Below are 25,561 nucleotides of genomic sequence, written 5' to 3'. Positions count from 1 at the left end.
CTGGAAACCTAGGGGAATCCAAGATGCGGTGACTTGTGGGGCTCTGACCAGATTCTGTTACCCAGAATCCTTTGCAAACCTCAAAATTTGGCTAAAAAAACACATGTTCCTCATATTTCTGTGGAAGAAAGTTCTGGAATCTGAGAGGAGGCACAAATTTCCTTCCACCCAGCGTTCCCCCAAGTCTCACGATAAAAATGATACCTCACTTGTGTGGGTAGGCCTAGCGCCCGTGACAGGAAATACCCCAAAGCACAACGTGGACACATCCCATTTTTTGACAGAAAACAGAGCTGTATTTTGCAAAGTGCCTACCTGTAGATTTTGGCCTCTAGCTCAGCCGGCACCTAGGGAAACCTACCAAACCTGTGCATTTCTGAAAATTAGAGACCTAGGGGAATCCAAGATGGGGTGACTTGTGGGGCTCTGACCAGATTCTGTTACCCATAAACCTTTGCAAACCTCAAAATTTGGCTAAAAAAACACAAGTTCCTCACATTTCTGTGGCAGAAAGTTCTGGAATCTGAGAGGAGGCGCAAATTTCCTTCCACCCAGCGTTCCCCCAACTCTCCCGATAAAAATGATACCTCACTTGTGTGGGTAGGCCTAGCGGCCGCGACATGAAGTACCCCAAAGCACAACGTGGACACATCCCATTTTTTGACAGAAAACAGAGCTGTATTTTGCAAAGTGCCTACCTGTAGATTTTGGCCTTTAGCTCAGCCGGCACTTAGAGAAACCTACCAAACCTGTGCATTTCTGAAAACTAGAGACCTAGGGGAATCCAAGATGGGGTGACTTGTGGGGCTCTGACCAGATTCTGTTACTCAGAATCCTTTGCAAACCTCAAAATGTGGCTAAAAAAACACATGATCCTCACATTTCTGTGGCAGAAAGTTCTGGAATCTGAGAGGAGGCACAAATTTCCTTCCACCCAGCGTTCCCCCAAGTCTCCCGATAAAAATTATACCTCACTTGTGTGGGTAGGCCTAGCGCCCGCGACAGGAAATGCCCCAAAGCACAACGTGAACACATCCCATTTTTTGACAGAAAACAGAGCTGTATTTTGCAAAGTGCCTACATGGAGATTTTGGCCTCTAGCTCAGCCGGCACCTAGGGAAACCTACCAAACCTGTGCATTTCTGAAAACTAGAGACCTAGGGGAATCCAAGATGGGGTGACTTGTGGGGCTCTGACCAGATTCTGTTACGCAGAATCCTTTGCAAACCTCAAAGTTTGGCTAAAAAAACACATGTTCCTCACATTTCTGTGGCAGAAAGTTCTGGAATCTGAGAGGAGGCACAAATTTCCTTACACCCAGCGTTCCCCCAAGTCTCCCGATAAAAATTATACCTCACTTGTGTGGGTAGGCCTAGCGCCTGCGACAGGAAATGCCCCAAAACGCAACGTGGACACATCCCATTTTTTGACAGAAAACAGAGCTGTATTTTGCAAAGTGCCTACCTGTAGATTTTGGCCTCTACCTCAGCCGGCACCTAGGGAAACCTACCAAACCTGTGCATTTCTGAAAACTAGATACCTAGGGGAATCCAAGATGGGGTGACTTGTGGGGCTCTGGTCAGGTTCTGTTACCCAGAATCCTTTGCAAACCTCAAAATTTGGCTAAAAAAACACATGTTCCTCACATTTCTGTGGCAGAAAGTTCTGAAATCTGAGAGGAGGCGCAAATTTCCTTCCACCCAGCGTTCCCCCAACTCTCCCGATAAAAATGGTACCTCACTTGTGTGGGTAGGCCTAGCGCCCGCGACAGGAAATGCCCCAAAGCACAACGTGGACACATCCCATTTTTTGACAGAAAACAGAGCTGTATTTTGCAAAGTGCCTACCTGTAGATGTTGGCCTCTAGCTCAGCCGGCACTTAGGGAAACCTACCAAACCTGTGCATTTCTGAAAACTAGTGACCTAGGGGAATCCAAGATGGGGTGACTTGTGGGGCTCTGACCAGATTCTGTTACTCAGAATCCTTTGCAAACATCAAAATGTGGCTAAAAAAACACATGATCCTCTCATTTCTGTGGCAGAAAGTTCTGGAATCTGAGAGAAGGCACAAATTTCCTTCCACCCAGCGTTCCCCCAAGTCTCCCGATAAACATTATACCTTACTTGTGTGGGTAGGCCTAGCGCCCGCGACAGGAAATGCCCCAAAGCACAACGTGGACACATCCCATTTTTTGACAGAAAACAGAGCTGTATTTTGCAAAGTGCCTACCTGTAGATTTTGGCCTCTAGCTCAGCCGGCACCTAGGGAAACCTACCAAACCTGTGCATTTCTGAAAACTAGAGACCTAGGGGAATCCAAGATGGGGTGACTTGTGGGGCTCTGACCAGATTCTGTTTCGCAGAATCCTTTGCAAACCTCAAAGTTTGGCTAAAAAAACACATGTTCCTCACATTTCTGTGGCAGAAAGTTCTGGAATCTGAGAGGAGGCACAAATTTCCTTCCACCCAGCGTTCCCCCAAGTCTCCCGTTAAAAAATTATACCTCACTTGTGTGGGTAGGCCTAGCGTCTGCGACAGGAAATGCCCCAAAATGCAACGTGGACACATCCCATTTTTTGACAGAAAACAGAGCTGTATTTTGCAAAGTGCCTAACTGTAGATTTTGGCCTCTAGCTCAGCCGGCACCTAGGGAAACCTACCAAACCTGTGCATTTCTGAAAACTAGAGACCTAGGGGAATCCAAGATGGGGTGACTTGTGGGGCTCTGGCCAGGTTCAGTTAACCAGAATCCTTTGCAAACCTCAAAATTTGGCTAAAAAAACACATGTTCCTCACATTTCTGTGGAAGAAAGTTCTGGAATCTGAGAGGAGGCACAAATTCCCTTCCACCCAGCGTTCCCCCAAGTCTCACGATAAAAATGATACCTCACTTGTGTGGGTAGGCCTAGCGCCCGTGACAGGAAATGCCCCAAAGCACAACGTGGACACATCCCATTTTTTGACAGAAAACAGAGCTGTATTTTTTTAAAGTGCCTACCTGTAGATTTTGGCCTCTAGCTCAGCCGGCACTTAGGGACACCTACCAAACCTGTGCATTTCTGAAAACTAGAGACCTAGGGGAATCCAGGATGGGGTGACTTGTGGGGCTCTGACCAGATTCTGTTACTCAGAATCCTTTGCAAACCTCAAAATGATGCTAAAAAAACACATGTTCCTCACATTTCTGTGGCAGAAAGTTCTGGAATCTGAGAGGAGGCACAAATTTCCTTCCACCCAGCGTTCCCCCAAGTCTCACCATAATTATGATACCTCACTTGTGTGGGTAGGCCTAGCGCCCGCGACAGGAAATGCCCCAAAGCACAACGTGGACACATCCCATTTTTTGACAGAAAACAGAGCTGTATTTTGCAAAGTGCCTACTTGTAGATTTTGGCCTCTAGCTCAGCCTGGCACCTAGGGAAACCTACCAAACCTGTGCATTTCTGAAAACTAGAGACCTAGGGGAATCCAAGATGGGGTGACTTGTGGGGCTCTGACCAGGTTCTGTTACCCAGAATCCTTTGCAAACCTCAAAATTTGGCTAAAAAAACACATGTTCCTCACATTTCTGTGGCAGAAAGTTCTGGAATCTGACAGGAGGCACAAATTTCCTTCCACCCAGCGTTCCCCCAAGTCTCCCGATAAAAATGATACCTCCCTTGTGTGGGTAGGCCTAGCGCCCGCAACAGGAAATGCCCCAAAACGCAACGTGCACACATCACATTTTTTTAAAGAAAACAGAGGTGTTTTTTGCAAAGTGCCTACCTGTGGATTTTGGCCTCTAGCTCAGCCGGCACCTAGGTAAACCTACCAAACCTGTGCATTTTTTAAAACTAGAGACCTAGGGGAATCCAAGATGAGGTGACTTGTGGGGCTCTGACCAGGTTCTGTTACCCAGAATCCTTTGCAAACCTCAAAATGTGGCTAAAAAAACATATGTTCCTCACATTTCTGTGGCAGAAAGTTCTGGAATCTGAGAGGAGGCACAAATTTCCTTCCACCCAGCGTTCCCCCAAGTCTCACGATAAAAATGATACCTCACTTGTGTGGGTAGGCCTAGCGCCCGTGACAGGAAATGCCCCAAAGCACAACGTGGACACATCCCATTTTTTGACAGAAAACAGAGCTGTATTTTGCAAAGTGCCTACCTGTAGATTTTGGCCTCTAGCTCAGCCGGCACCTAGGCAAACCTACCAAACCTGTGCATTTCTGAAAACTAGAGACCTAGGGGAATCCAAGATGGGGTGACTTGTGGGGCTCTGACCAGATTCTGTGACCCATAAACCTTTGCAAACCTCAAAATTGGGCTAAAAAAACACAAGTTCCTCACATTTCTGTGGCAGAAACTTCTGGAATCTGAGAGGAGGCGCAAATATCCTTCCACCCAGCGTTCCCCCAACTCTCCCTATAAAAATGATACCTCACTTGTGTGCGTAGGCCTAGCGCCCACGAAAGGAAATGGCCCAAAACACAACGTGGACACATCACATTTTTTCACAGAAAACAGTGCCTACCTGTGGATTTTGGCCTGTAGCTCAGCCGGCACCTAGGGAAACCTAGCAAACCAGCGCATTTTTGAAAACTGGAAACCCAGGGGAATCCAAGATGGGGTGACTTGTGGAGCTCTGACAAGATTCTGTTACCCAGAATCCTTTGCAAACCTCAAAATTCGGCTACAAAAACACATGTTCCTCACATTTCTGTGCAGAAAGTTCTGGAATCTGAGAGGAGCCACAAATTTCCTTCCACCCAGCGTTCCCCCTAGTCGCCCGATAAAAATGATACCTCACTTGTGTGGGTAGGCTTTGCGCCCGCGACAGGAAATGCCCAAAAGCGCATCGTGGACACATCCCATTTTTTGAAAGAAAACAGAGGTGTTTTTTGCGAAGTGCCTACCTGTAGATTTTGGCCTCTAGCTCAGCCGGCACCTAGGGAAACCTACCAAACCTGTGCATTTTTGAAAACTAGAGACCTAGGGGAATCCAAGATGGGGTGACTTGTGGGGCTCTGACCAGGTTCTGTTTCCCAGAATTCTTTGCAAACCTCAAAATTTGGCTAAAAAAACACATGTTCCTCACATTTCTGTGGCAGAAAGTTCAGGCATCTGAGAGGAGGCACAAATTTCCTTCCACCCAGCGTTCCCCCAGTCTCCCGATAAAAATGATACCTCACTTGTGTGGGTAGGCCTAGCGCCCGCGTCAGAAAATACCCCAAAACGTAACGTGGACACATCCAATTTTTTGAAAGAAAACAGAGGTGTTTTTTGCAAAGTGCCTACCTGTAGATTTTGGCCTCTAGCTCAGCCGGCACCTAGGGAAACCTACCAAACCTGTATATTTCTGAAAACTAGAGACCTAGGGGAATCCAAGATGGGGTGACTTGTGGGGCTCTGACCAGATTCTGTTACCCAGAATCCTTTGCAAACCTCAAAATTTGGCTACAAAAACACATGTTCCTCACATTCCTGTGGCAGAAAGTTCTGGAATCTGAGAGGAGGCACAAATTTCCTTCCACCCAGCGTTCCCCCAAGTCTCCCGATAAAAATGATACCTCACTTGTGTGGGTAGGCCTTGCGCCCGCGTCAGGAAATGCCCCAAAGCACAACGTGGACACATCCCATTTTTTGACAGAAAACAGAGCTGTATTTTGCAAAGTGCCTACCTGTAGATTTTGGCCTCTAGCTCAGCCGGCACCTAGGGAAACCTACCAAACCTGTGCATTTCTGAAAACTAGAGACCTAGGGGAATCCAAGATGGGGTGACTTGTGGGGCTCTGACCAGATTCTCTTACACAGAATCCTTTGCAAACGTCAAAGTTTGGCTAAAAAAACACATGTTCCTCACATTTCTGTGGCAGAAAGTTCTGGAATCTGAGAGGAGGCACAAATTTCCTTCCACCCAGCGTTCCCCCAAGTCTCCCTATAAAAATGATACCTCACTTGTGTGGGTAGGCCTAGCGCCCGCGTCAGGAAATGCCCCAAAGCACAACGTGGACACATCCCATTTTTTGACAGAAAACAGAGCTGTATTTTGCAAAGTGCCTACCTGTAGATTTTGGCCTCTAGCTCAGCCTGCACATAGGGAAACCTACCAAACCTGTGCATTTCTGAAAACTAGAGACCTAGGGGAATCCAAGATGGGGTGACTTGTTGGGCTCTGACCAGGTTCTGTTACCCAGAATCCTTTGCAAACCTCAAAATTTGTCTAAAAAAACACATGTTCCTCACATTTCTGTGGCAGAAAGTTCTGGAATCTGAGAGGAGGCACAAATTTCCTTCCACCCAGCGTTCCCCCAAGTCTCCCGATAAAAATTATACCTCACTTGTGTGGGTAGGCCTAGCGCCCGCGACAGGAAATGCCCCAAAGCGCAACGTGGACACATCCCATTTTTTTACAGAAAACAGAGCTGTATTTTGCAAAGTGCCTACCTGTAGATTTTGGCCTCTAGTTCAGCCGGCACCTAGGGAAACCTACCAAACCTGTGCATTTCTGAAAACTAGAGACCTAGGGGAATCCAAGATGGGGTGACTTGTGGGGCTCTGACCAGATTCTGTTACCCATAAACCTTTGCAAACCTCAAAATTTGGCTAAAAAAACACAAGTTCCTCATATTTCTGTGGCAGAAAGTTCTGGAATCTGAGAGGAGGCGTAAATTTCCTTCCACCCAGCGTTCCCCCAAGTCTCCCGATAAAAATGATACCTCACTTGTGTGGGTAGGCCTAGCGCCCGCCACAGGAAATGCCCCAAAACACAACGTGGACACATCCCATTTTTTGACAGAAAACAGAGCTGTATTTTGCAAAGTGCCTACCTGTAGATTTTGGCCTCTAGCTCAGCCGGCACCTAGGGAAACCTACCAAACCTGTGCATTTCTGAAAACTAGAGACCTAGGGGAATCCAAGATGGGGTGACTTGTGGGGCTCTGACCAGGTTCTGTTACCCAGAGTCCTTTGCAAACCTGAAAATTTGGCTAAAAAAACACATGTTCCTCACATATCTGTGGCAGAAAGTTCTGGAATCTGAGAGGAGGCACAAATTTCCTTCCACCCAGCGTTCCCCCAAGTCTCCCGATAAAAATGATACCTCACTTGTGTGGGTAGGCCTAGCGCCCGCGACAGGAAATGCCCCAAAGCACAACGTGGACACATCCAATTTTTTGACAGAAAACAGAGGTGTATTTTGCAAAGTGCCTACCTGTAGATTTTGGCCTCTAGCTCAGCCGGCACCTAGGGAAACCTACCAAACCTGTGCATTTCTGAAAACTAGAGACCTAGGGGAATCCAAGATGGGGTGACTTGTGGGGCTCTGACCAGATTCTGTTACCCATAAACCTTTGCAAACCTCAAAATTTGGCTAAAAAAACACAAGTTCCTCATATTTCTGTGGCAGAAAGTTCTGGAATCTAAGAGGAGGCACAAATTTCCTTCCACCCAGCGTTCCCCCAAGTCTCCCGATAAAAATGATACCTCACTTGTGTGGGTAGGCCTAGCGCCCGCCACAGGAAATACCCCAAAACACAACGTGGACACATCCCATTTTTTAACAGAAAACAGAGCTGTATTTTGCAAAGTGCCTACCTGTAGATTTTGGCCTCTAGCTCAGCCGGCACTTAGGGAAACCTACCAAACCTGTGCATTTCTGAAAACTAGAGACCTAGGGGAATCCAAGATGGGGTGACTTGTGGGGCTCTGACCAGATTCTGTTGCTCAGAATCCTTTGCAAACCTCAAAATATGGCTAAAAAAACACATGTTCCTCACATTTCTGTGGCAGAAAGTTCTGGAATCTGAGAGGAGGCACAAATTTCCTTCCTCCAAGCGTTCCCCCAAGTCTCCCTATAATTATGATACCTTACTTGTGTGGGTAGGCCTAACGCCCGCAACAGGAAATGCCCCAAAGCACAACGTGGACACATCACATTTTTTGACAGAAAACAGAGCTGTATTTTGCAAAGTGCCTACCTGTAGATTTTGGCCTCTAGCTCAGCCGGCACCTAAGGAAACCTACCAAACCTGTGCATTTCTGAAAACTAGAGACCTCGGGGAATCCAAGATGGGGTGACTTGTGGGGCTCTGGCCAGGTTCTGTTACCCAGAATCCTTTGCAAACCTCAAAATTTGGCTAAAAAAAGACATGTTCCTCACATTTCTGTGGCAGAAAGTTCTGGAATCTAAGAGGAGGCACAAATTTCCTTCCACCCAGCGTTCCCCCAAGTCTCCCGATAAAAATGATACCTCACTTGTGTGGGTAGGCCTAGCGCCCACGAAAGGAAATGGCCCAAAACACAACGTGGACACATCACATATTTTCATAGAAAACAGTGCCTACCTGTGGATTTTGGCTTGTAGCTCAGCCGGCACCTGGGGAAATCTAGAAAACCAGCGCATTTTTTTAAAACTGGAAACCTAGGGGAATCCAAGATGCGGTGACTTGTGGGGCTCTGACCAGATTCTGTTACCCAGAATCCTTTGCAAACCTCAAAATTTGGCTAAAAAACACATGTTCCTCATATTTCTGTGGAAGAAAGTTCTGGAATCTGAGAGGAGGCACAAATTTCCTTCCACCCAGCGTTCCCCCAAGTCTCACGATAAAAATGATACCTCACTTGTGTGGGTAGGCCTAGCGCCCGTGACACGAAATGCCCCAAAGCACAACGTGGACACATCCCATTTTTTGACATAAAACAGAGCTGTATTTTGCAAAGTGCCTACCTGTAGATTTCGGCCTCTAGCTCAGCCGGCACCTAGGGAAACCTACCAAACCTGTGCATTTCTGAAAACTAGAGACCTAGGGGAATCCAAAATGGGGTGACTTGTGGGGCTCTGAACAGATTCTGTTACCCATAAACCTTTGCAAACCTCAAAATTTGGCTAAAAAAACACATGATCCTCACATTTCTGTGGCAGAAAGTTCTGGAATCTGAGAGGAGGCACAAATTTCCTTCCCACCAGCGTTCCCCCAAGTCTCCCGATAAAAATTATACCTCACTTGTGTGGGTAGGCCTAGCGCCCGCGACAGGAAATGCCCCAAAACGCAACGTGGACACATCCCATTTTTTGACAGAAAACAGAGCTGTATTTTGCAAAGTGCCTACCTGTAGATTTTGGCCTCTAGCTCAGCCGGCACCTAGGGAAACCTACCAAACCTGTGCATTTCTGAAAACTAGAGACCTAGGGGAATCCAAGATGGGGTGACTTGTGGGGCTCTGGTCAGGTTCTGTTACCCAGAATCCTTTGCAAACCTCAAAATTTGGCTAAAAAAACACATGTTCCTCACATTTCTGTGGCAGAAAGTTCTGGAATCTGAGAGGAGGCGCAAATTTCCTTCCACCCAGCGTTCCCCCAACTCTCCCGATAAAAATGATACCTCACTTGTGTGGGTAGGCCTAGCGCCCGCGACAGGAAATGCCCCAAAGCACAACGTGGACACATCCCATTTTTTGACAGAAAACAGAGCTGTATTTTGCAAAGTGCCTACCTGTAGATTTTGGCCTCTAGCTAAGCCGGCACTTAGGGAAACCTACCAAACCTGTGCATTTCTGAAAACTAGAGACCTAGGGGAATCCAAGATGGGGTGACTTGTGGGGCTCTGACCAGATTCTGTTACTCAGAATCCTTTGCAAACCTCAAAATGTGGCTAAAAAAACACATGATCCTCACATTTCTGTGGCAGAAAGTTCTGGAATCTGAGAGGAGGCACAAATTTCCTTCCACCCAGCGTTCCCCCAAGTCTCCCGATAAAAATTATACCTCACTTGTGTGGGTAGGCCTAGCGCCCGCGACAGGAAATGCCCCAAAGCACAACGTGGACACATCCCATTTTTTGACAGAAAACAGAGCTGTATTTTGCAAAGTGCCTACCTGTAGATTTTGGCCTCTAGCTCAGCCGGCACCTAGGGAAACCTACCAAATCTGTGCATTTCTGAAAACTAGAGACCTAGGGGAATCCAAGATGGGGTGACTTGTGGGGCTCTGACCAGATTCTGTTACGCAGAATCCTTTGCAAACCTCAAAGTTTGGCTAAAAAAACACATGTTCCTCACATTTCTGTGGCAGAAAGTTCTGGAATCTGAGAGGAGGTACAAATTTACTTCCACCCAGCGTTCCCCCAAGTCTCCCGATAAAAATTATACCTCACTTGTGTGGGTAAGCCTAGCGCCTGCAACAGGAAATGCCCCAAAACGCAACGTGGACACATCCCATTTTTTGACAGAAAACAGAGCTGTATTTTGCAAAGTGCCTACCTGTAGATTTTGGCCTCTAGCTCAGCCGGCACCTAGGGAAACCTACCAAACCTGTGCATTTCTGAAAACTAGAGACCTAGGGGAATCCAAGATGGGGTGACTTGTGGGGCTCTGGCCAGGTTCTGTTACCCAGAATCCTTTGCAAACCTCAAAATTTGGCTAAAAAAACACATGTTCCTCACATTTCTGTGGCAGAAAGTTCTGGAATCTAAGAGGAGGCACAAATTTCCTTCCACCCAGCGTTCCCCCAAGTCTCCCGATAAAAATTATACCTCACTTGTGTGGGTAGGCCTAGCGCCCACAAAAGGAAATGGCCCAAAACACAACGTGGACACATCACATTTTTTCATAGAAAACAGTGCCTACCTGTGGATTTTGGCCTGTAGCTCAGCCGGCACCTGGGGAAATCTAGAAAACCAGCGCATTTTTGAAAACTGGAAACCTAGGGGAATCCAAGATGCGGTGACTTGTGGGACTCTGACCAGATTCTGTTACCCAGAATCCTTTGCAAACCTCAAAATTTGGCTAAAAAAACACATGTTCCTCACATTTCTGTGGAAGAAAGTTCTGGAATCTGAGAGGAGGCACAAATTTCCTTCCACCCAGCGTTCACCCAAGTCTCACGATAAAAATGATACCTCACTTGTGTGGGTAGGCCTAGCGCCCGCGACAGGAAATGCCCCAAAGCACAACGTGGACACATCCCATTTTTTGACAGAAAACAGAGCTGTATTTTGCAAAGTGCCTACCTGTAGATTTTGGCCTCTAGCTCAGCCAGCACTTAGGGACACCTACCAAACCTGTGCATTTCTGAAAACTAGAGACCTAGGGGAATCCAAGATGGGGTGACTTGTGGGGCTCTGACCAGATTCTGTTACTCAGAATCCTTTGCAAACCTCAAAATGTGGCTAAAAAAACACATGTTCCTCACATTTCTGTGGCAGAAAGTTCTGGAATCTGAGAGGAGGCACAAATTTCCGTCCACCCAGCGTTCCCCCAAGTCTCCCCATAATTATGATACCTCATTTGTGTGGGTAGGCCTAGCGCCCGCGACAGGAAATGCCCCAAAGCACAACGTGGACACATCCCATTTTTTGACAGAAAACAGAGCTGTATTTTGCAAAGTGCCTACCTGTAGATTTTGGCCTCTAGCTCAGCCTGGCAGCTAGGGAAACCTACCAAACCTGTGCATTTCTGAAAACTAGAGACCTAGGGGAATCCAAGATGGGGTGACTTGTGGGGCTCTGACCAGGTTCTGTTACCCAGAATCCTTTGCAAACCTCAAAATTTGGCTAAAAAAACACATGTTCCTCACATTTCTGTGGCAGAAAGTTCTGGAATCTGAGAGGAGGCACAAATTTCCTTCCACCCAGCGTTCCCCCAAGTCTCCCGATAAAAATGATACCTCCCTTGTGTGGGTAGGCCTAACGCCCACGACAGGAAATGCCCCAAAACGCAACGTGCACACATCACATTTTTTTAAAGAAAACAGAGGTGTTTTTTGCAAAGTGCCTACCTGTGGATTTTGGCCTCTAGCTCAGCCGGCACCTAGGTAAACCTACCAAACCTGTGCATTTTTTAAAACTAGAGACCTAGGGGAATCCAAGATGGGGTGACTTGTGGGGCTCTGACCAGGTTCTGTTACCCAGAATCCTTTGCAAACCTCAAAATTTGGCTAAAAAAACATATGTTCCTCACATTTCTGTGGCAGAAAGTTCTGGAATCTGAGAGGAGGCACAAATTTCCTTCCACCCAGCGTTCCCCCAAGTTTCACGATAAAAATGATACCTCACTTGTGTGGGTAGGCCTAGCGCCCGTGACAGGAAATGCCCCAAAGCACAATGTGGACACATCCCATTTTTTGACAGAAAACAGAGCTGTATTTTGCAAAGTGCCTACCTGTAGATTTTGGCCTCTAGCTCAGCCGGCACCTAGGAAAACCTACCAAACCTGTGCATTTCTGAAAACTAGAGACCTAGGGGAATCCAAGATGGGGTGACTTGTGGGGCTCTGACCAGATTCTGTTACCCATAAACCTTTGCAAACCTCAAAATTTGGCTAAAAAAACACAAGTTCCTCACATTTCTGTGGCAAAAAGTTCTGGAATCTGAGAGGAGGCGCAAATTTCCTTCCACCCAGCGTTCCCCCAACTCTCCCGATAAAAATGATACCTCACTTATGTGGGTAGGCCTAGCGCCCACGAAAGGAAATGGCCCAAAACACAACGTGGACACATCACATTTTTTCAAAGAAAACAGTGCCTACCTGTGGATTTTGGCCTGTAGCTCAGCCGGCACCTAGGGAAACCTAGCAAACCAGCGCATTTTTGAAAACTGGAAACCCAGGGGAATCCAAGATGGGGTGACTTGTGGGGCTCTGACCCGATTCTGTTACCCAGAATCCTTTGCAAACCTCAAAATTCGGCTAAAAAAACACATGTTCCTCACATTTCTGTGCAGAAAGTTCTGGAATCTGAGAGGAGCCACAAATTTCCTTCCACCCACCGTTCCCCCTAGTCTCCCGATAAAAATGATACCTCACTTGTGTGGGTAGGCTTTCCGCCCGCGACAGGAAATGCTCAAAAGCGCATCGTGGACACATCCAATTTTTTGAAAGAAAACAGAGGTGTTTTTTGCGAAGTGCCTATCTGTAGATTTTGGCCTCTAGCTCAGCCGGCACCTAGGGAAACCTACCAAACCTGTGCATTTTTGAAAACTAGAGACCTAGGGGAATCCAAGATGGGGTGACTTGTGGGGCTCTGACCAGGTTCTGTTACCCAGAATTCTTTGCAAACCTCAAAATTTGGCTAAAAAAACACATGTTCCTCACATTTCTGTGGCAGAAAGTTCAGGCATCTGAGAGGAGGCACAAATTTCCTTCCACCCAGCGTTCCCCCAAGTCTCCCGATAAAAATGATACCTCACTTGTGTGGGTAGGCCTAGCACCCGCGTCAGAAAATACCCCAAAATGCAACGTGGACACATCCAATTTTTTGAAAGAAAACAGAGCTGTATTTTGCAAAGTGCCTACCTGTAGATTTTGGCCTCTAGCTCAGCCGGCACCTAAGGAAACCTACCAAACCTGTGCATTTCTGAAAACTAGAGACCTCGGGGAATCCAAGATGGGGTGACTTGTGGGGCTCTGGCCAGGTTCTGTTACCCAGAATCCTTTGCAAACCTCAAAATTTGGCTAAAAAAAGACATGTTCCTCACATTTCTGTGGCAGAAAGTTCTGGAATCTAAGAGGAGGCACAAATTTCCTTCCACCCAGCGTTCCCCCAAGTCTCCCGATAAAAATGATACCTCACTTGTGTGGGTAGGCCTAGCGCCCACGAAAGGAAATGGCCCAAAACACAACGTGGACACATCACATATTTTCATAGAAAACAGTGCCTACCTGTGGATTTTGGCCTGTAGCTCAGCCGGCACCTGGGGAAATCTAGAAAACCAGCGCAATTTTTTAAAACTGGAAACCTAGGGGAATCCAAGATGCGGTGACTTGTGGGGCTCTGACCAGATTCTGTTACCCAGAATCCTTTGCAAACCTCAAAATTTGGCTAAAAAACACATGTTCCTCATATTTCTGTGGAAGAAAGTTCTGGAATCTGAGAGGAGGCACAAATTTCCTTCCACCCAGCGTTCCCCCAAGTCTCACGATAAAAATGATACCTCACTTGTGTGGGTAGGCCTAGCGCCCGTGACAGGAAATGCCCCAAAGCACAACGTGGACACATCCCATTTTTTGACATAAAACAGAGCTGTATTTTGCAAAGTGCCTACCTGTAGATTTTGGCCTCTAGCTCAGCCGGCACCTAGGGAAACCTACCAAACCTGTGCATTTCTGAAAACTAGAGACCTAGGGGAATCCAAGATGGGGTGACTTGTGGGGCTCTGACCAGGTTCTGTTACCCAGAGTCCTTTGCAAACCTGAAAATTTGGCTAAAAAAACACATGTTCCTCACATATCTGTGGCAGAAAGTTCTGGAATCTGAGAGGAGGCACAAATTTCCTTCCACCCAGCGTTCCCCCAAGTCTCCCGATAAAAATGATACCTCACTTGTGTGGGTAGGCCTAGCGCCCGCGACAGGAAATGCCCCAAAGCACAACGTGGACACATCCAATTTTTTGACAGAAAACAGAGGTGTATTTTGCAAAGTGCCTACCTGTAGATTTTGGCCTCTAGCTCAGCCGGCACCTAGGGAAACCTACCAAACCTGTGCATTTCTGAAAACTAGAGACCTAGGGGAATCCAAGATGGGGTGACTTGTGGGGCTCTGACCAGATTCTGTTACCCATAAACCTTTGCAAACCTCAAAATTTGGCTAAAAAAACACAAGTTCCTCATATTTCTGTGGCAGAAAGTTCTGGAATCTAAGAGGAGGCACAAATTTCCTTCCACCCAGCGTTCCCCCAAGTCTCCCGATAAAAATGATACCTCACTTGTGTGGGTAGGCCTAGCGCCCGCCACAGGAAATACCCCAAAACACAACGTGGACACATCCCATTTTTTGACAGAAAACAGAGCTGTATTTTGCAAAGTGCCTACCTGTAGATTTTGGCCTCTAGCTCAGCCGGCACTTAGGGAAACCTACCAAACCTGTGCATTTCTGAAAACTAGAGACCTAGGGGAATCCAAGATGGGGTGACTTGTGGGGCTCTGACCAGATTCTGTTGCTCAGAATCCTTTGCAAACCTCAAAATATGGCTAAAAAAACACATGTTCCTCACATTTCTGTGGCAGAAAGTTCTGGAATCTGAGAGGAGGCACAAATTTCCTTCCTCCAAGCGTTCCCCCAAGTCTCCCTATAATTATGATACCTTACTTGTGTGGGTAGGCCTAACGCCCGCAACAGGAAATGCCCCAAAGCACAACGTGGACACATCACATTTTTTGACAGAAAACAGAGCTGTATTTTGCAAAGTGCCTACCTGTAGATTTTGGCCTCTAGCTCAGCCGGCACCTAAGGAAACCTACCAAACCTGTGCATTTCTGAAAACTAGAGACCTCGGGGAATCCAAGATGGGGTGACTTGTGGGGCTCTGGCCAGGTTCTGTTACCCAGAATCCTTTGCAAACCTCAAAATTTGGCTAAAAAAAGACATGTTCCTCACATTTCTGTGGCAGAAAGTTCTGGAATCTAAGAGGAGGCACAAATTTCCTTCCACCCAGCGTTCCCCCAAGTCTCCCGATAAAAATGATACCTCACTTGTGTGGGTAGGCCTAGCGCCCACGAAAGGAAATGGCCCAAAACACAACGTGGACACATCACATATTTTCATAGAAAACAGTGCCTACCTGTGGATTTTGGCTTGTAGCTCAGCCGGCACCTGGGGAAATCTAGAAAACCAGCGCATTTTTTTAAAACTGGAAACCTAGGGGAATCCAAGATGCGGTGACTTGTGGGGCTCTGACCAGATTCTGTTACCCAGAATCCTTTGCAAACCTCAAAATTTGGCTAAAAAACACATGTTCCTCATATTTCTGTGGAAGAAAGTTCTGGAATCTGAGAGGAGGCACAAATTTCCTTCCACCCAGCGTTCCCCCAAGTCTCACGATAAAAATGATACCTCACTTGTGTGGGTAGGCCTAGCGCCCGTGACACGAAATGCCCCAAAGCACAACGTGGACACATCCCATTTTTTGACATAAAACAGAGCTGTATTTTGCAAAGTGCCTACCTGTAGATTTCGGCCTCTAGCTCAGCCGGCACCTAGGGAAACCTACCAAACCTGTGCATTTCTGAAAACTAGAGACCTAGGGGAATCCAAAATGGGGTGACTTGTGGGGCTCTGAACAGATTCTGTTACCCATAAACCTTTGCAAACCTCAAAATTTGGCTAAAAAAACACATGATCCTCACATTTCTGTGGCAGAAAGTTCTGGAATCTGAGAGGAGGCACAAATTTCCTTCCACCCAGCGTTCCCCCAAGTCTCCCGATAAAAATTATACCTCACTTGTGTGGGTAGGCCTAGCGCCCGCGACAGGAAATGCCCCAAAGCACAACGTGGACACATCCCATTTTTTGACAGAAAACAGAGCTGTATTTTGCAAAGTGCCTACATGTAGATTTTGGCCTCTAGCTCAGCCGGTACCTAGGGAAACCTACCAAACCTGTGCATTTCTGAAAACTAGAGACCTAGGGGAATCCAAGATGGGGTGACTTGTGGGGCTCTGACCAGATTCTGTTACGCAGAATCCTTTGCAAACCTCAAAGTTTGGCTAAAAAAACACATGTTCCTCACATTTCTGTGGCAGAAAGTTCTGGAATCTGAGAGGAGGCACAAATTTCCTTCCACCCAGCGTTCCCCCAAGTCTCCCGATAAAAATTATACCTCACTTGTGTGGGTAGGCCTAGCGCCTGCGACAGGAAATGCCCCAAAACGCAACGTGGACACATCCCATTTTTTGACAGAAAACAGAGCTGTATTTTGCAAAGTGCCTACCTGTAGATTTTGGCCTCTAGCTCAGCCGGCACCTAGGGAAACCTACCAAACCTGTGCATTTCTGAAAACTAGAGACCTAGGGGAATCCAAGATGGGGTGACTTGTGGGGCTCTGGTCAGGTTCTGTTACCCAGAATCCTTTGCAAACCTCAAAATTTGGCTAAAAAAACACATGTTCCTCACATTTCTGTGGCAGAAAGTTCTGGAATCTGAGAGGAGGCGCAAATTTCCTTCCACCCAGCGTTCCCCCAACTCTCCCGATAAAAATGATACCTCACTTGTGTGGGTAGGCCTAGCGCCCGCGACAGGAAATGCCCCAAAGCACAACGTGGACACATCCCATTTTTTGACAGAAAACAGAGCTGTATTTTGCAAAGTGCCTACCTGTAGATTTTGGCCTCTAGCTCAGCCGGCACTTAGGGAAACCTACCAAACCTGTGCATTTCTGAAAACTAGAGACCTAGGGGAATCCAAGATGGGGTGACTTGTGGGGCTCTGACCAGATTCTGTTACTCAGAATCCTTTGCAAACCTCAAAATGTGGCTAAAAAAACACATGATCCTCACATTTCTGTGGCAGAAAGTTCTGGAATCTGAGAGGAGGCACAAATTTCCTTCCACCCAGCGTTCCCCCAAGTCTCCCGATAAAAATTATACCTCACTTGTGTGGGTAGGCCTAGCGCCCGCGACAGGAAATGCCCCAAAGCACAACGTGGACACATCCCATTTTTTGACAGAAAACAGAGCTGTATTTTGCAAAGTGCCTACCTGTAGATTTTGGCCTCTAGCTCAGCCGGCACCTAGGGAAACCTACCAAATCTGTGCATTTCTGAAAACTAGAGACCTAGGGGAATCCAAGATGGGGTGACTTGTGGGGCTCTGACCAGATTCTGTTACGCAGAATCCTTTGCAAACCTCAAAGTTTGGCTAAAAAAACACATGTTCCTCACATTTCTGTGGCAGAAAGTTCTGGAATCTGAGAGGAGGCACAAATTTACTTCCACCCAGCGTTCCCCCAAGTCTCCCGATAAAAATTATACCTCACTTGTGTGGGTAAGCCTAGCGCCTGCAACAGGAAATGCCCCAAAACGCAACGTGGACACATCCCATTTTTTGACAGAAAACAGAGCTGTATTTTGCAAAGTGCCTACCTGTAGATTTTGGCCTCTAGCTCAGCCGGCACCTAGGGAAACCTACCAAACCTGTGCATTTCTGAAAACTAGAGACCTAGGGGAATCCAAGATGGGGTGACTTGTGGGGCTCTGGCCAGGTTCTGTTACCCAGAATCCTTTGCAAACCTCAAAATTTGGCTAAAAAAACACATGTTCCTCACATTTCTGTGGCAGAAAGTTCTGGAATCTAAGAGGAGGCACAAATTTCCTTCCACCCAGCGTTCCCCCAAGTCTCCCGATAAAAATTATACCTCACTTGTGTGGGTAGGCCTAGCGCCCACAAAAGGAAATGGCCCAAAACACAACGTGGACACATCACATTTTTTCATAGAAAACAGTGCCTACCTGTGGATTTTGGCCTGTAGCTCAGCCGGCACCTGGGGAAATCTAGAAAACCAGCGCATTTTTGAAAACTGGAAACCTAGGGGAATCCAAGATGCGGTGACTTGTGGGACTCTGACCAGATTCTGTTACCCAGAATCCTTTGCAAACCTCAAAATTTGGCTAAAAAAACACATGTTCCTCACATTTCTGTGGAAGAAAGTTCTGGAATCTGAGAGGAGGCACAAATTTCCTTCCACCCAGCGTTCCCCCAAGTCTCACGATAAAAATGATACCTCACTTGTGTGGGTAGGCCTAGCGCCCGCGACAGGAAATGCCCCAAAGCACAACGTGGACACATCCCATTTTTTGACAGAAAACAGAGCTGTATTTTGCAAAGTGCCTACCTGTAGATTTTGGCCTCTAGCTCAGCCAGCACTTAGGGACACCTACCAAACCTGTGCATTTCTGAAAACTAGAGACCTAGGGGAATCCAAGATGGGGTGACTTGTGGGGCTCTGACCAGATTCTGTTACTCAGAATCCTTTGCAAACCTCAAAATGTGGCTAAAAAAACACATGTTCCTCACATTTCTGTGGCAGAAAGTTCTGGAATCTGAGAGGAGGCACAAATTTCCGTCCACCCAGCGTTCCCCCAAGTCTCCCCATAATTATGATACCTCATTTGTGTGGGTAGGCCTAGCGCCCGCGACAGGAAATGCCCCAAAGCACAACGTGGACACATCCCATTTTTTGACAGAAAACAGAGCTGTATTTTGCAAAGTGCCTACCTGTAGATTTTGGCCTCTAGCTCAGCCTGGCAGCTAGGGAAACCTACCAAACCTGTGCATTTCTGAAAACTAGAGACCTAGGGGAATCCAAGATGGGGTGACTTGCGGGGCTCTGACCAGGTTCTGTTACCCAGAATCCTTTGCAAACCTCAAAATTTGGCTTAAAAAACACATGTTCCTCACATTTCTGTGGCAGAAAGTTCTGGAATCTGAGAGGAGGCACAAATTTCCTTCCACCCAGCGTTCCCCCAAGTCTCCCGATAAAAATGATACCTCCCTTGTGTGGGTAGGCCTAACGCCCACGACAGGAAATGCCCCAAAACGCAACGTGCACACATCACATTTTTTTAAAGAAAACAGAGGTGTTTTTTGCAAAGTGCCTACCTGTGGATTTTGGCCTCTAGCTCAGCCGGCACCTAGGTAAACCTACCAAACCTGTGCATTTTTTAAAACTAGAGACCTAGGGGAATCCAAGATGGGGTGACTTGTGGGGCTCTGACCAGGTTCTGTTACCCAGAATCCTTTGCAAACCTCAAAATTTGGCTAAAAAAACATATGTTCCTCACATTTCTGTGGCAGAAAGTTCTGGAATCTGAGAGGAGGCACAAATTTCCTTCCACCCAGCGTTCCCCCAAGTTTCACGATAAAAATGATACCTCACTTGTGTGGGTAGGCCTAGCGCCCGTGACAGGAAATGCCCCAAAGCACAATGTGGACACATCCCATTTTTTGACAGAAAACAGAGCTGTATTTTGCAAAGTGCCTACCTGTAGATTTTGGCCTCTAGCTCAGCCGGCACCTAGGAAAACCTACCAAACCTGTGCATTTCTGAAAACTAGAGACCTAGGGGAATCCAAGATGGGGTGACTTGTGGGGCTCTGACCAGATTCTGTTACCTATAAACCTTTGCAAACCTCAAAATTTGGCTAAAAAAACACAAGTTCCTCACATTTCCGTGGCAAAAAGTTCTGGAATCTGAGAGGAGGCGCAAATTTCCTTCCACCCAGCGTTCCCCCAACTCTCCCGATAAAAATGATACCTCACTTATGTGGGTAGGCCTAGCGCCCACGAAAGGAAATGGCCCAAAACACAACGTGGACACATCACATTTTTTCAAAGAAAACAGTGCCTACCTGTGGATTTTGGCCTGTAGCTCAGCCGGCACCTAGGGAAACCTAGCAAACCAGCGCATTTTTGAAAACTGGAAACCCAGGGGAATCCAAGATGGGGTGACTTGTGGGGCTCTGACCCGATTCTGTTACCCAGAATCCTTTGCAAACCTCAAAATTCGGCTAAAAAAACACATGTTCCTCACATTTCTGTGCAGAAAGTTCTGGAATCTGAGAGGAGCCACAAATTTCCTTCCACCCACCGTTCCCCCTAGTCTCCCGATAAAAATGATACCTCACTTGTGTGGGTAGGCTTTCCGCCCGCGACAGGAAATGCTCAAAAGCGCATCGTGGACACATCCAATTTTTTGAAAGAAAACAGAGGTGTTTTTTGCGAAGTGCCTATCTGTAGATTTTGGCCTCTAGCTCAGCCGGCACCTAGGGAAACCTACCAAACCTGTGCATTTTTGAAAACTAGAGACCTAGGGGAATCCAAGATGGGGTGACTTGTGGGGCTCTGAGCAGGTTCTGTTACCCAGAATTCTTTGCAAACCTCAAAATTTGGCTAAAAAAACACATGTTCCTCACATTTCTGTGGCAGAAAGTTCAGGCATCTGAGAGGAGGCACAAATTTCCTTCCACCCAGCGTTCCCCCAAGTCTCCCGATAAAAATGATACCTCACTTGTGTGGGTAGGCCTAGCACCCGCGTCAGAAAATACCCCAAAATGCAACGTGGACACATCCAATTTTTTGAAAGAAAACAGAGGTGTTTTTTGCAAAGTGCCTACCTGTAGATTTTGGCCTCTAGCTCAGCCGGCACCTAGGGAAACCTACCAAACCTGTCCATTTCTGAAAACTAGAGACCTAGGGGAATCCAAGATGGGGTGACTTGTGGGGCTCTGACCAGATTCTGTTACCCAGAATCCTTTGCAAACCTCAAAATTTGGCTACAAAAACACATGTTCCTCACATTTCTGTGGCAGAAAGTTCTGGAATCTGAGAGGAGGCACAACTTTCCTTCCACCCAGCGTTCCCCCAAGTCTCCCGATAAAAATTATACCTCACTTGTGTGGGAAGGCCTAGCGCCCGCGTCAGGAAATGCCCCAAAGCACAACGTGGACACATCCCATTTTTGGACAGAAAACAGAGCTGTATTTTGCAAAGTGCCTACCTGTAGATTTAGGCCTCTAGCTCAGCCGGCACCTAGGGAAACCTACCAAACCTGTCCATTTCTGAAAACTAGAGACCTAGGGGAATCCAAGATGGGGTGACTTGTTGGGCTCTGACCAGATTCTGTTACCCAGAATCCTTTGCAAACCTAAAAATTTGGCTACAAAAACACATGTTCCTTACATTTCTGTGGCAGAAAGTTCTGGAATCTGAGAGGAGGCACAAATTTCCTTCCACCCAGCGTTCCCCCAAGTCTCCCGATAAAAATTATACCTCACTTGTGTGGGTAGGCCTAGCGCCCGCGACAGGAAATGCCCCAAAGCGCAACGTGGACACATCCCATTTTTTGACAGAAAACAGAGCTGTATTTTGCAAAGTGCCTACCTGTAGATTTTGGCCTCTAGCTCAGCCGGCACCAAGGGAAACCTATCAAACCTGTGAATTTCTGAAAACTAGAGACCTACGGGAATCCAAGATGGGGGTGACTTGTGGGCCTCTGACCAGGTTCTGTTACCCAGAATGCTTCGAAAACCTCATAATTTGGCTAAAAAAAAACATGTTCCTTATATTTCTGTGGCAAAAAGTTCTGGAATCTGAGAGGAGGCACAAATTTCCTTCCACCCAGCGTTCCGCCAAGTCTCCCGATAAAAATGATACCTCACTTGTGTGGGTAGGCCTAGCGCGTGCGACAGGAAATGCCCCAAAGCGCAACGTGGACACATCCAATTTTTTGAAAGAAAACAGAGGTGTTTTTTGCAAAGTGCCTACCTGTAGATTTTAGCCTCTAGCTCAGCCGGCACCTAGGGAAACCTACCAAACCTGTGCATTTTTGAAAACTAGAGACCTAGGGGAATCCAAGATGGGGTGACTTGTGGGGCTCTGACCAGGTTCTGTTACCCAGAATTCTTTACAAACCTCAAAATTTGGCTAAAAAAACACATGTTCCTCACATTTCTGTGGCAGAAAGTTCTGGAATCTGAGAGGAGGCACAAATTTCCTTCCACCCAGCGTTCCCCCAAGTCTCCCGATAAAAATGATACCTCACTTGTGTGGGTAGGCCTAGCGCCCGTGACAGGAAATGCCCCAAAGCACAATGTGGACACATCCCATTTTTTTAAAGAAAACAGAGCTGTATTTTGCAAAGTGCCTACCTGTAGATTTTGGCCTCTAGCTCAGCCGGCACCTAGGAAAACCTACCAAACCTGTGCATTTCTGAAAACTAGAGACCTAGGGGAATCCAAGATGGGGTGACTTGTGGGGCTCTGACCAGATTCTGTTACCTATAAACCTTTGCAAACCTCAAAATTTGGCTAAAAAAACACAAGTTCCTCACATTTCTGTGGCAAAAAGTTCTGGAATCTGAGAGGAGGCGCAAATTTCCTTCCACCCAGCGTTCCCCCAACTCTCCCGATAAAAATGATACCTCACTTATGTGGGTAGGCCTAGCGCCCACGAAAGGAAATGGCCCAAAACACAACGTGGACACATCACATTTTTTCAAAGAAAACAGTGCCTACCTGTGGATTTTGGCCTGTAGCTCAGCCGGCACCTAGGGAAACCTAGCAAACCAGCGCATTTTTGAAAACTGGAAACCCAGGGGAATCCAAGATGGGGTGACTTGTGGGGCTCTGACCCGATTCTGTTACCCAGAATCCTTTGCAAACCTCAAAATTCGGCTAAAAAAACACATGTTCCTCACATTTCTGTGCAGAAAGTTCTGGAATCTGAGAGGAGCCACAAATTTCCTTCCACCCACCGTTCCCCCTAGTCTCCCGATAAAAATGATACCTCACTTGTGTGGGTAGGCTTTCCGCCCGCGACAGGAAATGCTCAAAAGCGCATCGTGGACACATCCAATTTTTTGAAAGAAAACAGAGGTGTTTTTTGCGAAGTGCCTATCTGTAGATTTTGGCCTCTAGCTCAGCCGGCACCTAGGGAAACCTACCAAACCTGTGCATTTTTGAAAACTAGAGACCTAGGGGAATCCAAGATGGGGTGACTTGTGGGGCTCTGAGCAGGTTCTGTTACCCAGAATTCTTTGCAAACCTCAAAATTTGGCTAAAAAAACACATGTTCCTCACATTTCTGTGGCAGAAAGTTCAGGCATCTGAGAGGAGGCACAAATTTCCTTCCACCCAGCGTTCCCCCAAGTCTCCCGATAAAAATGATACCTCACTTGTGTGGGTAGGCCTAGCACCCGCGTCAGAAAATACCCCAAAATGCAACGTGGACACATCCAATTTTTTGAAAGAAAACAGAGGTGTTTTTTGCAAAGTGCCTACCTGTAGATTTTGGCCTCTAGCTCAGCCGGCACCTAGGGAAACCTACCAAACCTGTCCATTTCTGAAAACTAGAGACCTAGGGGAATCCAAGATGGGGTGACTTGTGGGGCTCTGACCAGATTCTGTTACCCAGAATCCTTTGCAAACCTCAAAATTTGGCTACAAAAACACATGTTCCTCACATTTCTGTGGCAGAAAGTTCTGGAATCTGAGAGGAGGCACAACTTTCCTTCCACCCAGCGTTCCCCCAAGTCTCCCGATAAAAATTATACCTCACTTGTGTGGGAAGGCCTAGCGCCCGCGTCAGGAAATGCCCCAAAGCACAACGTGGACACATCCCATTTTTGGACAGAAAACAGAGCTGTATTTTGCAAAGTGCCTACCTGTAGATTTAGGCCTCTAGCTCAGCCGGCACCTAGGGAAACCTACCAAACCTGTCCATTTCTGAAAACTAGAGACCTAGGGGAATCCAAGATGGGGTGACTTGTTGGGCTCTGACCAGATTCTGTTACCCAGAATCCTTTGCAAACCTAAAAATTTGGCTACAAAAACACATGTTCCTTACATTTCTGTGGCAGAAAGTTCTGGAATCTGAGAGGAGGCACAAATTTCCTTCCACCCAGCGTTCCCCCAAGTCTCCCGATAAAAATTATACCTCACTTGTGTGGGTAGGCCTAGCGCCCGCGACAGGAAATGCCCCAAAGCGCAACGTGGACACATCCCATTTTTTGACAGAAAACAGAGCTGTATTTTGCAAAGTGCCTACCTGTAGATTTTGGCCTCTAGCTCAGCCGGCACCAAGGGAAACCTATCAAACCTGTGAATTTCTGAAAACTAGAGACCTACGGGAATCCAAGATGGGGGTGACTTGTGGGCCTCTGACCAGGTTCTGTTACCCAGAATGCTTCGAAAACCTCATAATTTGGCTAAAAAAAAACATGTTCCTTATATTTCTGTGGCAAAAAGTTCTGGAATCTGAGAGGAGGCACAAATTTCCTTCCACCCAGCGTTCCGCCAAGTCTCCCGATAAAAATGATACCTCACTTGTGTGGGTAGGCCTAGCGCGTGCGACAGGAAATGCCCCAAAGCGCAACGTGGACACATCCAATTTTTTGAAAGAAAACAGAGGTGTTTTTTGCAAAGTGCCTACCTGTAGATTTTAGCCTCTAGCTCAGCCGGCACCTAGGGAAACCTACCAAACCTGTGCATTTTTGAAAACTAGAGACCTAGGGGAATCCAAGATGGGGTGACTTGTGGGGCTCTGACCAGGTTCTGTTACCCAGAATTCTTTACAAACCTCAAAATTTGGCTAAAAAAACACATGTTCCTCACATTTCTGTGGCAGAAAGTTCTGGAATCTGAGAGGAGGCACAAATTTCCTTCCACCCAGCGTTCCCCCAAGTCTCCCGATAAAAATGATACCTCACTTGTGTGGGTAGGCCTAGCGCCCGTGACAGGAAATGCCCCAAAGCACAATGTGGACACATCCCATTTTTTTAAAGAAAACAGAGCTGTATTTTGCAAAGTGCCTACCTGTAGATTTTGGCCTCTAGCTCAGCCGGCACCTAGGAAAACCTACCAAACCTGTGCATTTCTGAAAACTAGAGACCTAGGGGAATCCAAGATGGGGTGACTTGTGGGGCTCTGACCAGATTCTGTTACCTATAAACCTTTGCAAACCTCAAAATTTGGCTAAAAAAACACAAGTTCCTCACATTTCTGTGGCAAAAAGTTCTGGAATCTGAGAGGAGGCGCAAATTTCCTTCCACCCAGCGTTCCCCCAACTCTCCCGATAAAAATGATACCTCACTTATGTGGGTAGGCCTAGCGCCCACGAAAGGAAATGGCCCAAAACACAACGTGGACACATCACATTTTTTCAAAGAAAACAGTGCCTACCTGTGGATTTTGGCCTGTAGCTCAGCCGGCACCTAGGGAAACCTAGCAAACCAGCGCATTTTTGAAAACTGGAAACCCAGGGGAATCCAAGATGGGGTGACTTGTGGGGCTCTGACCCGATTCTGTTACCCAGAAT

Source organism: Pleurodeles waltl, chromosome 4_1 (assembly GCF_031143425.1).
Source record: "Pleurodeles waltl isolate 20211129_DDA chromosome 4_1, aPleWal1.hap1.20221129, whole genome shotgun sequence".
Lineage (NCBI taxonomy): Eukaryota > Metazoa > Chordata > Amphibia > Caudata > Salamandridae > Pleurodeles > Pleurodeles waltl.
Note: the sequence above shows the minus strand (reverse complement) of the source record.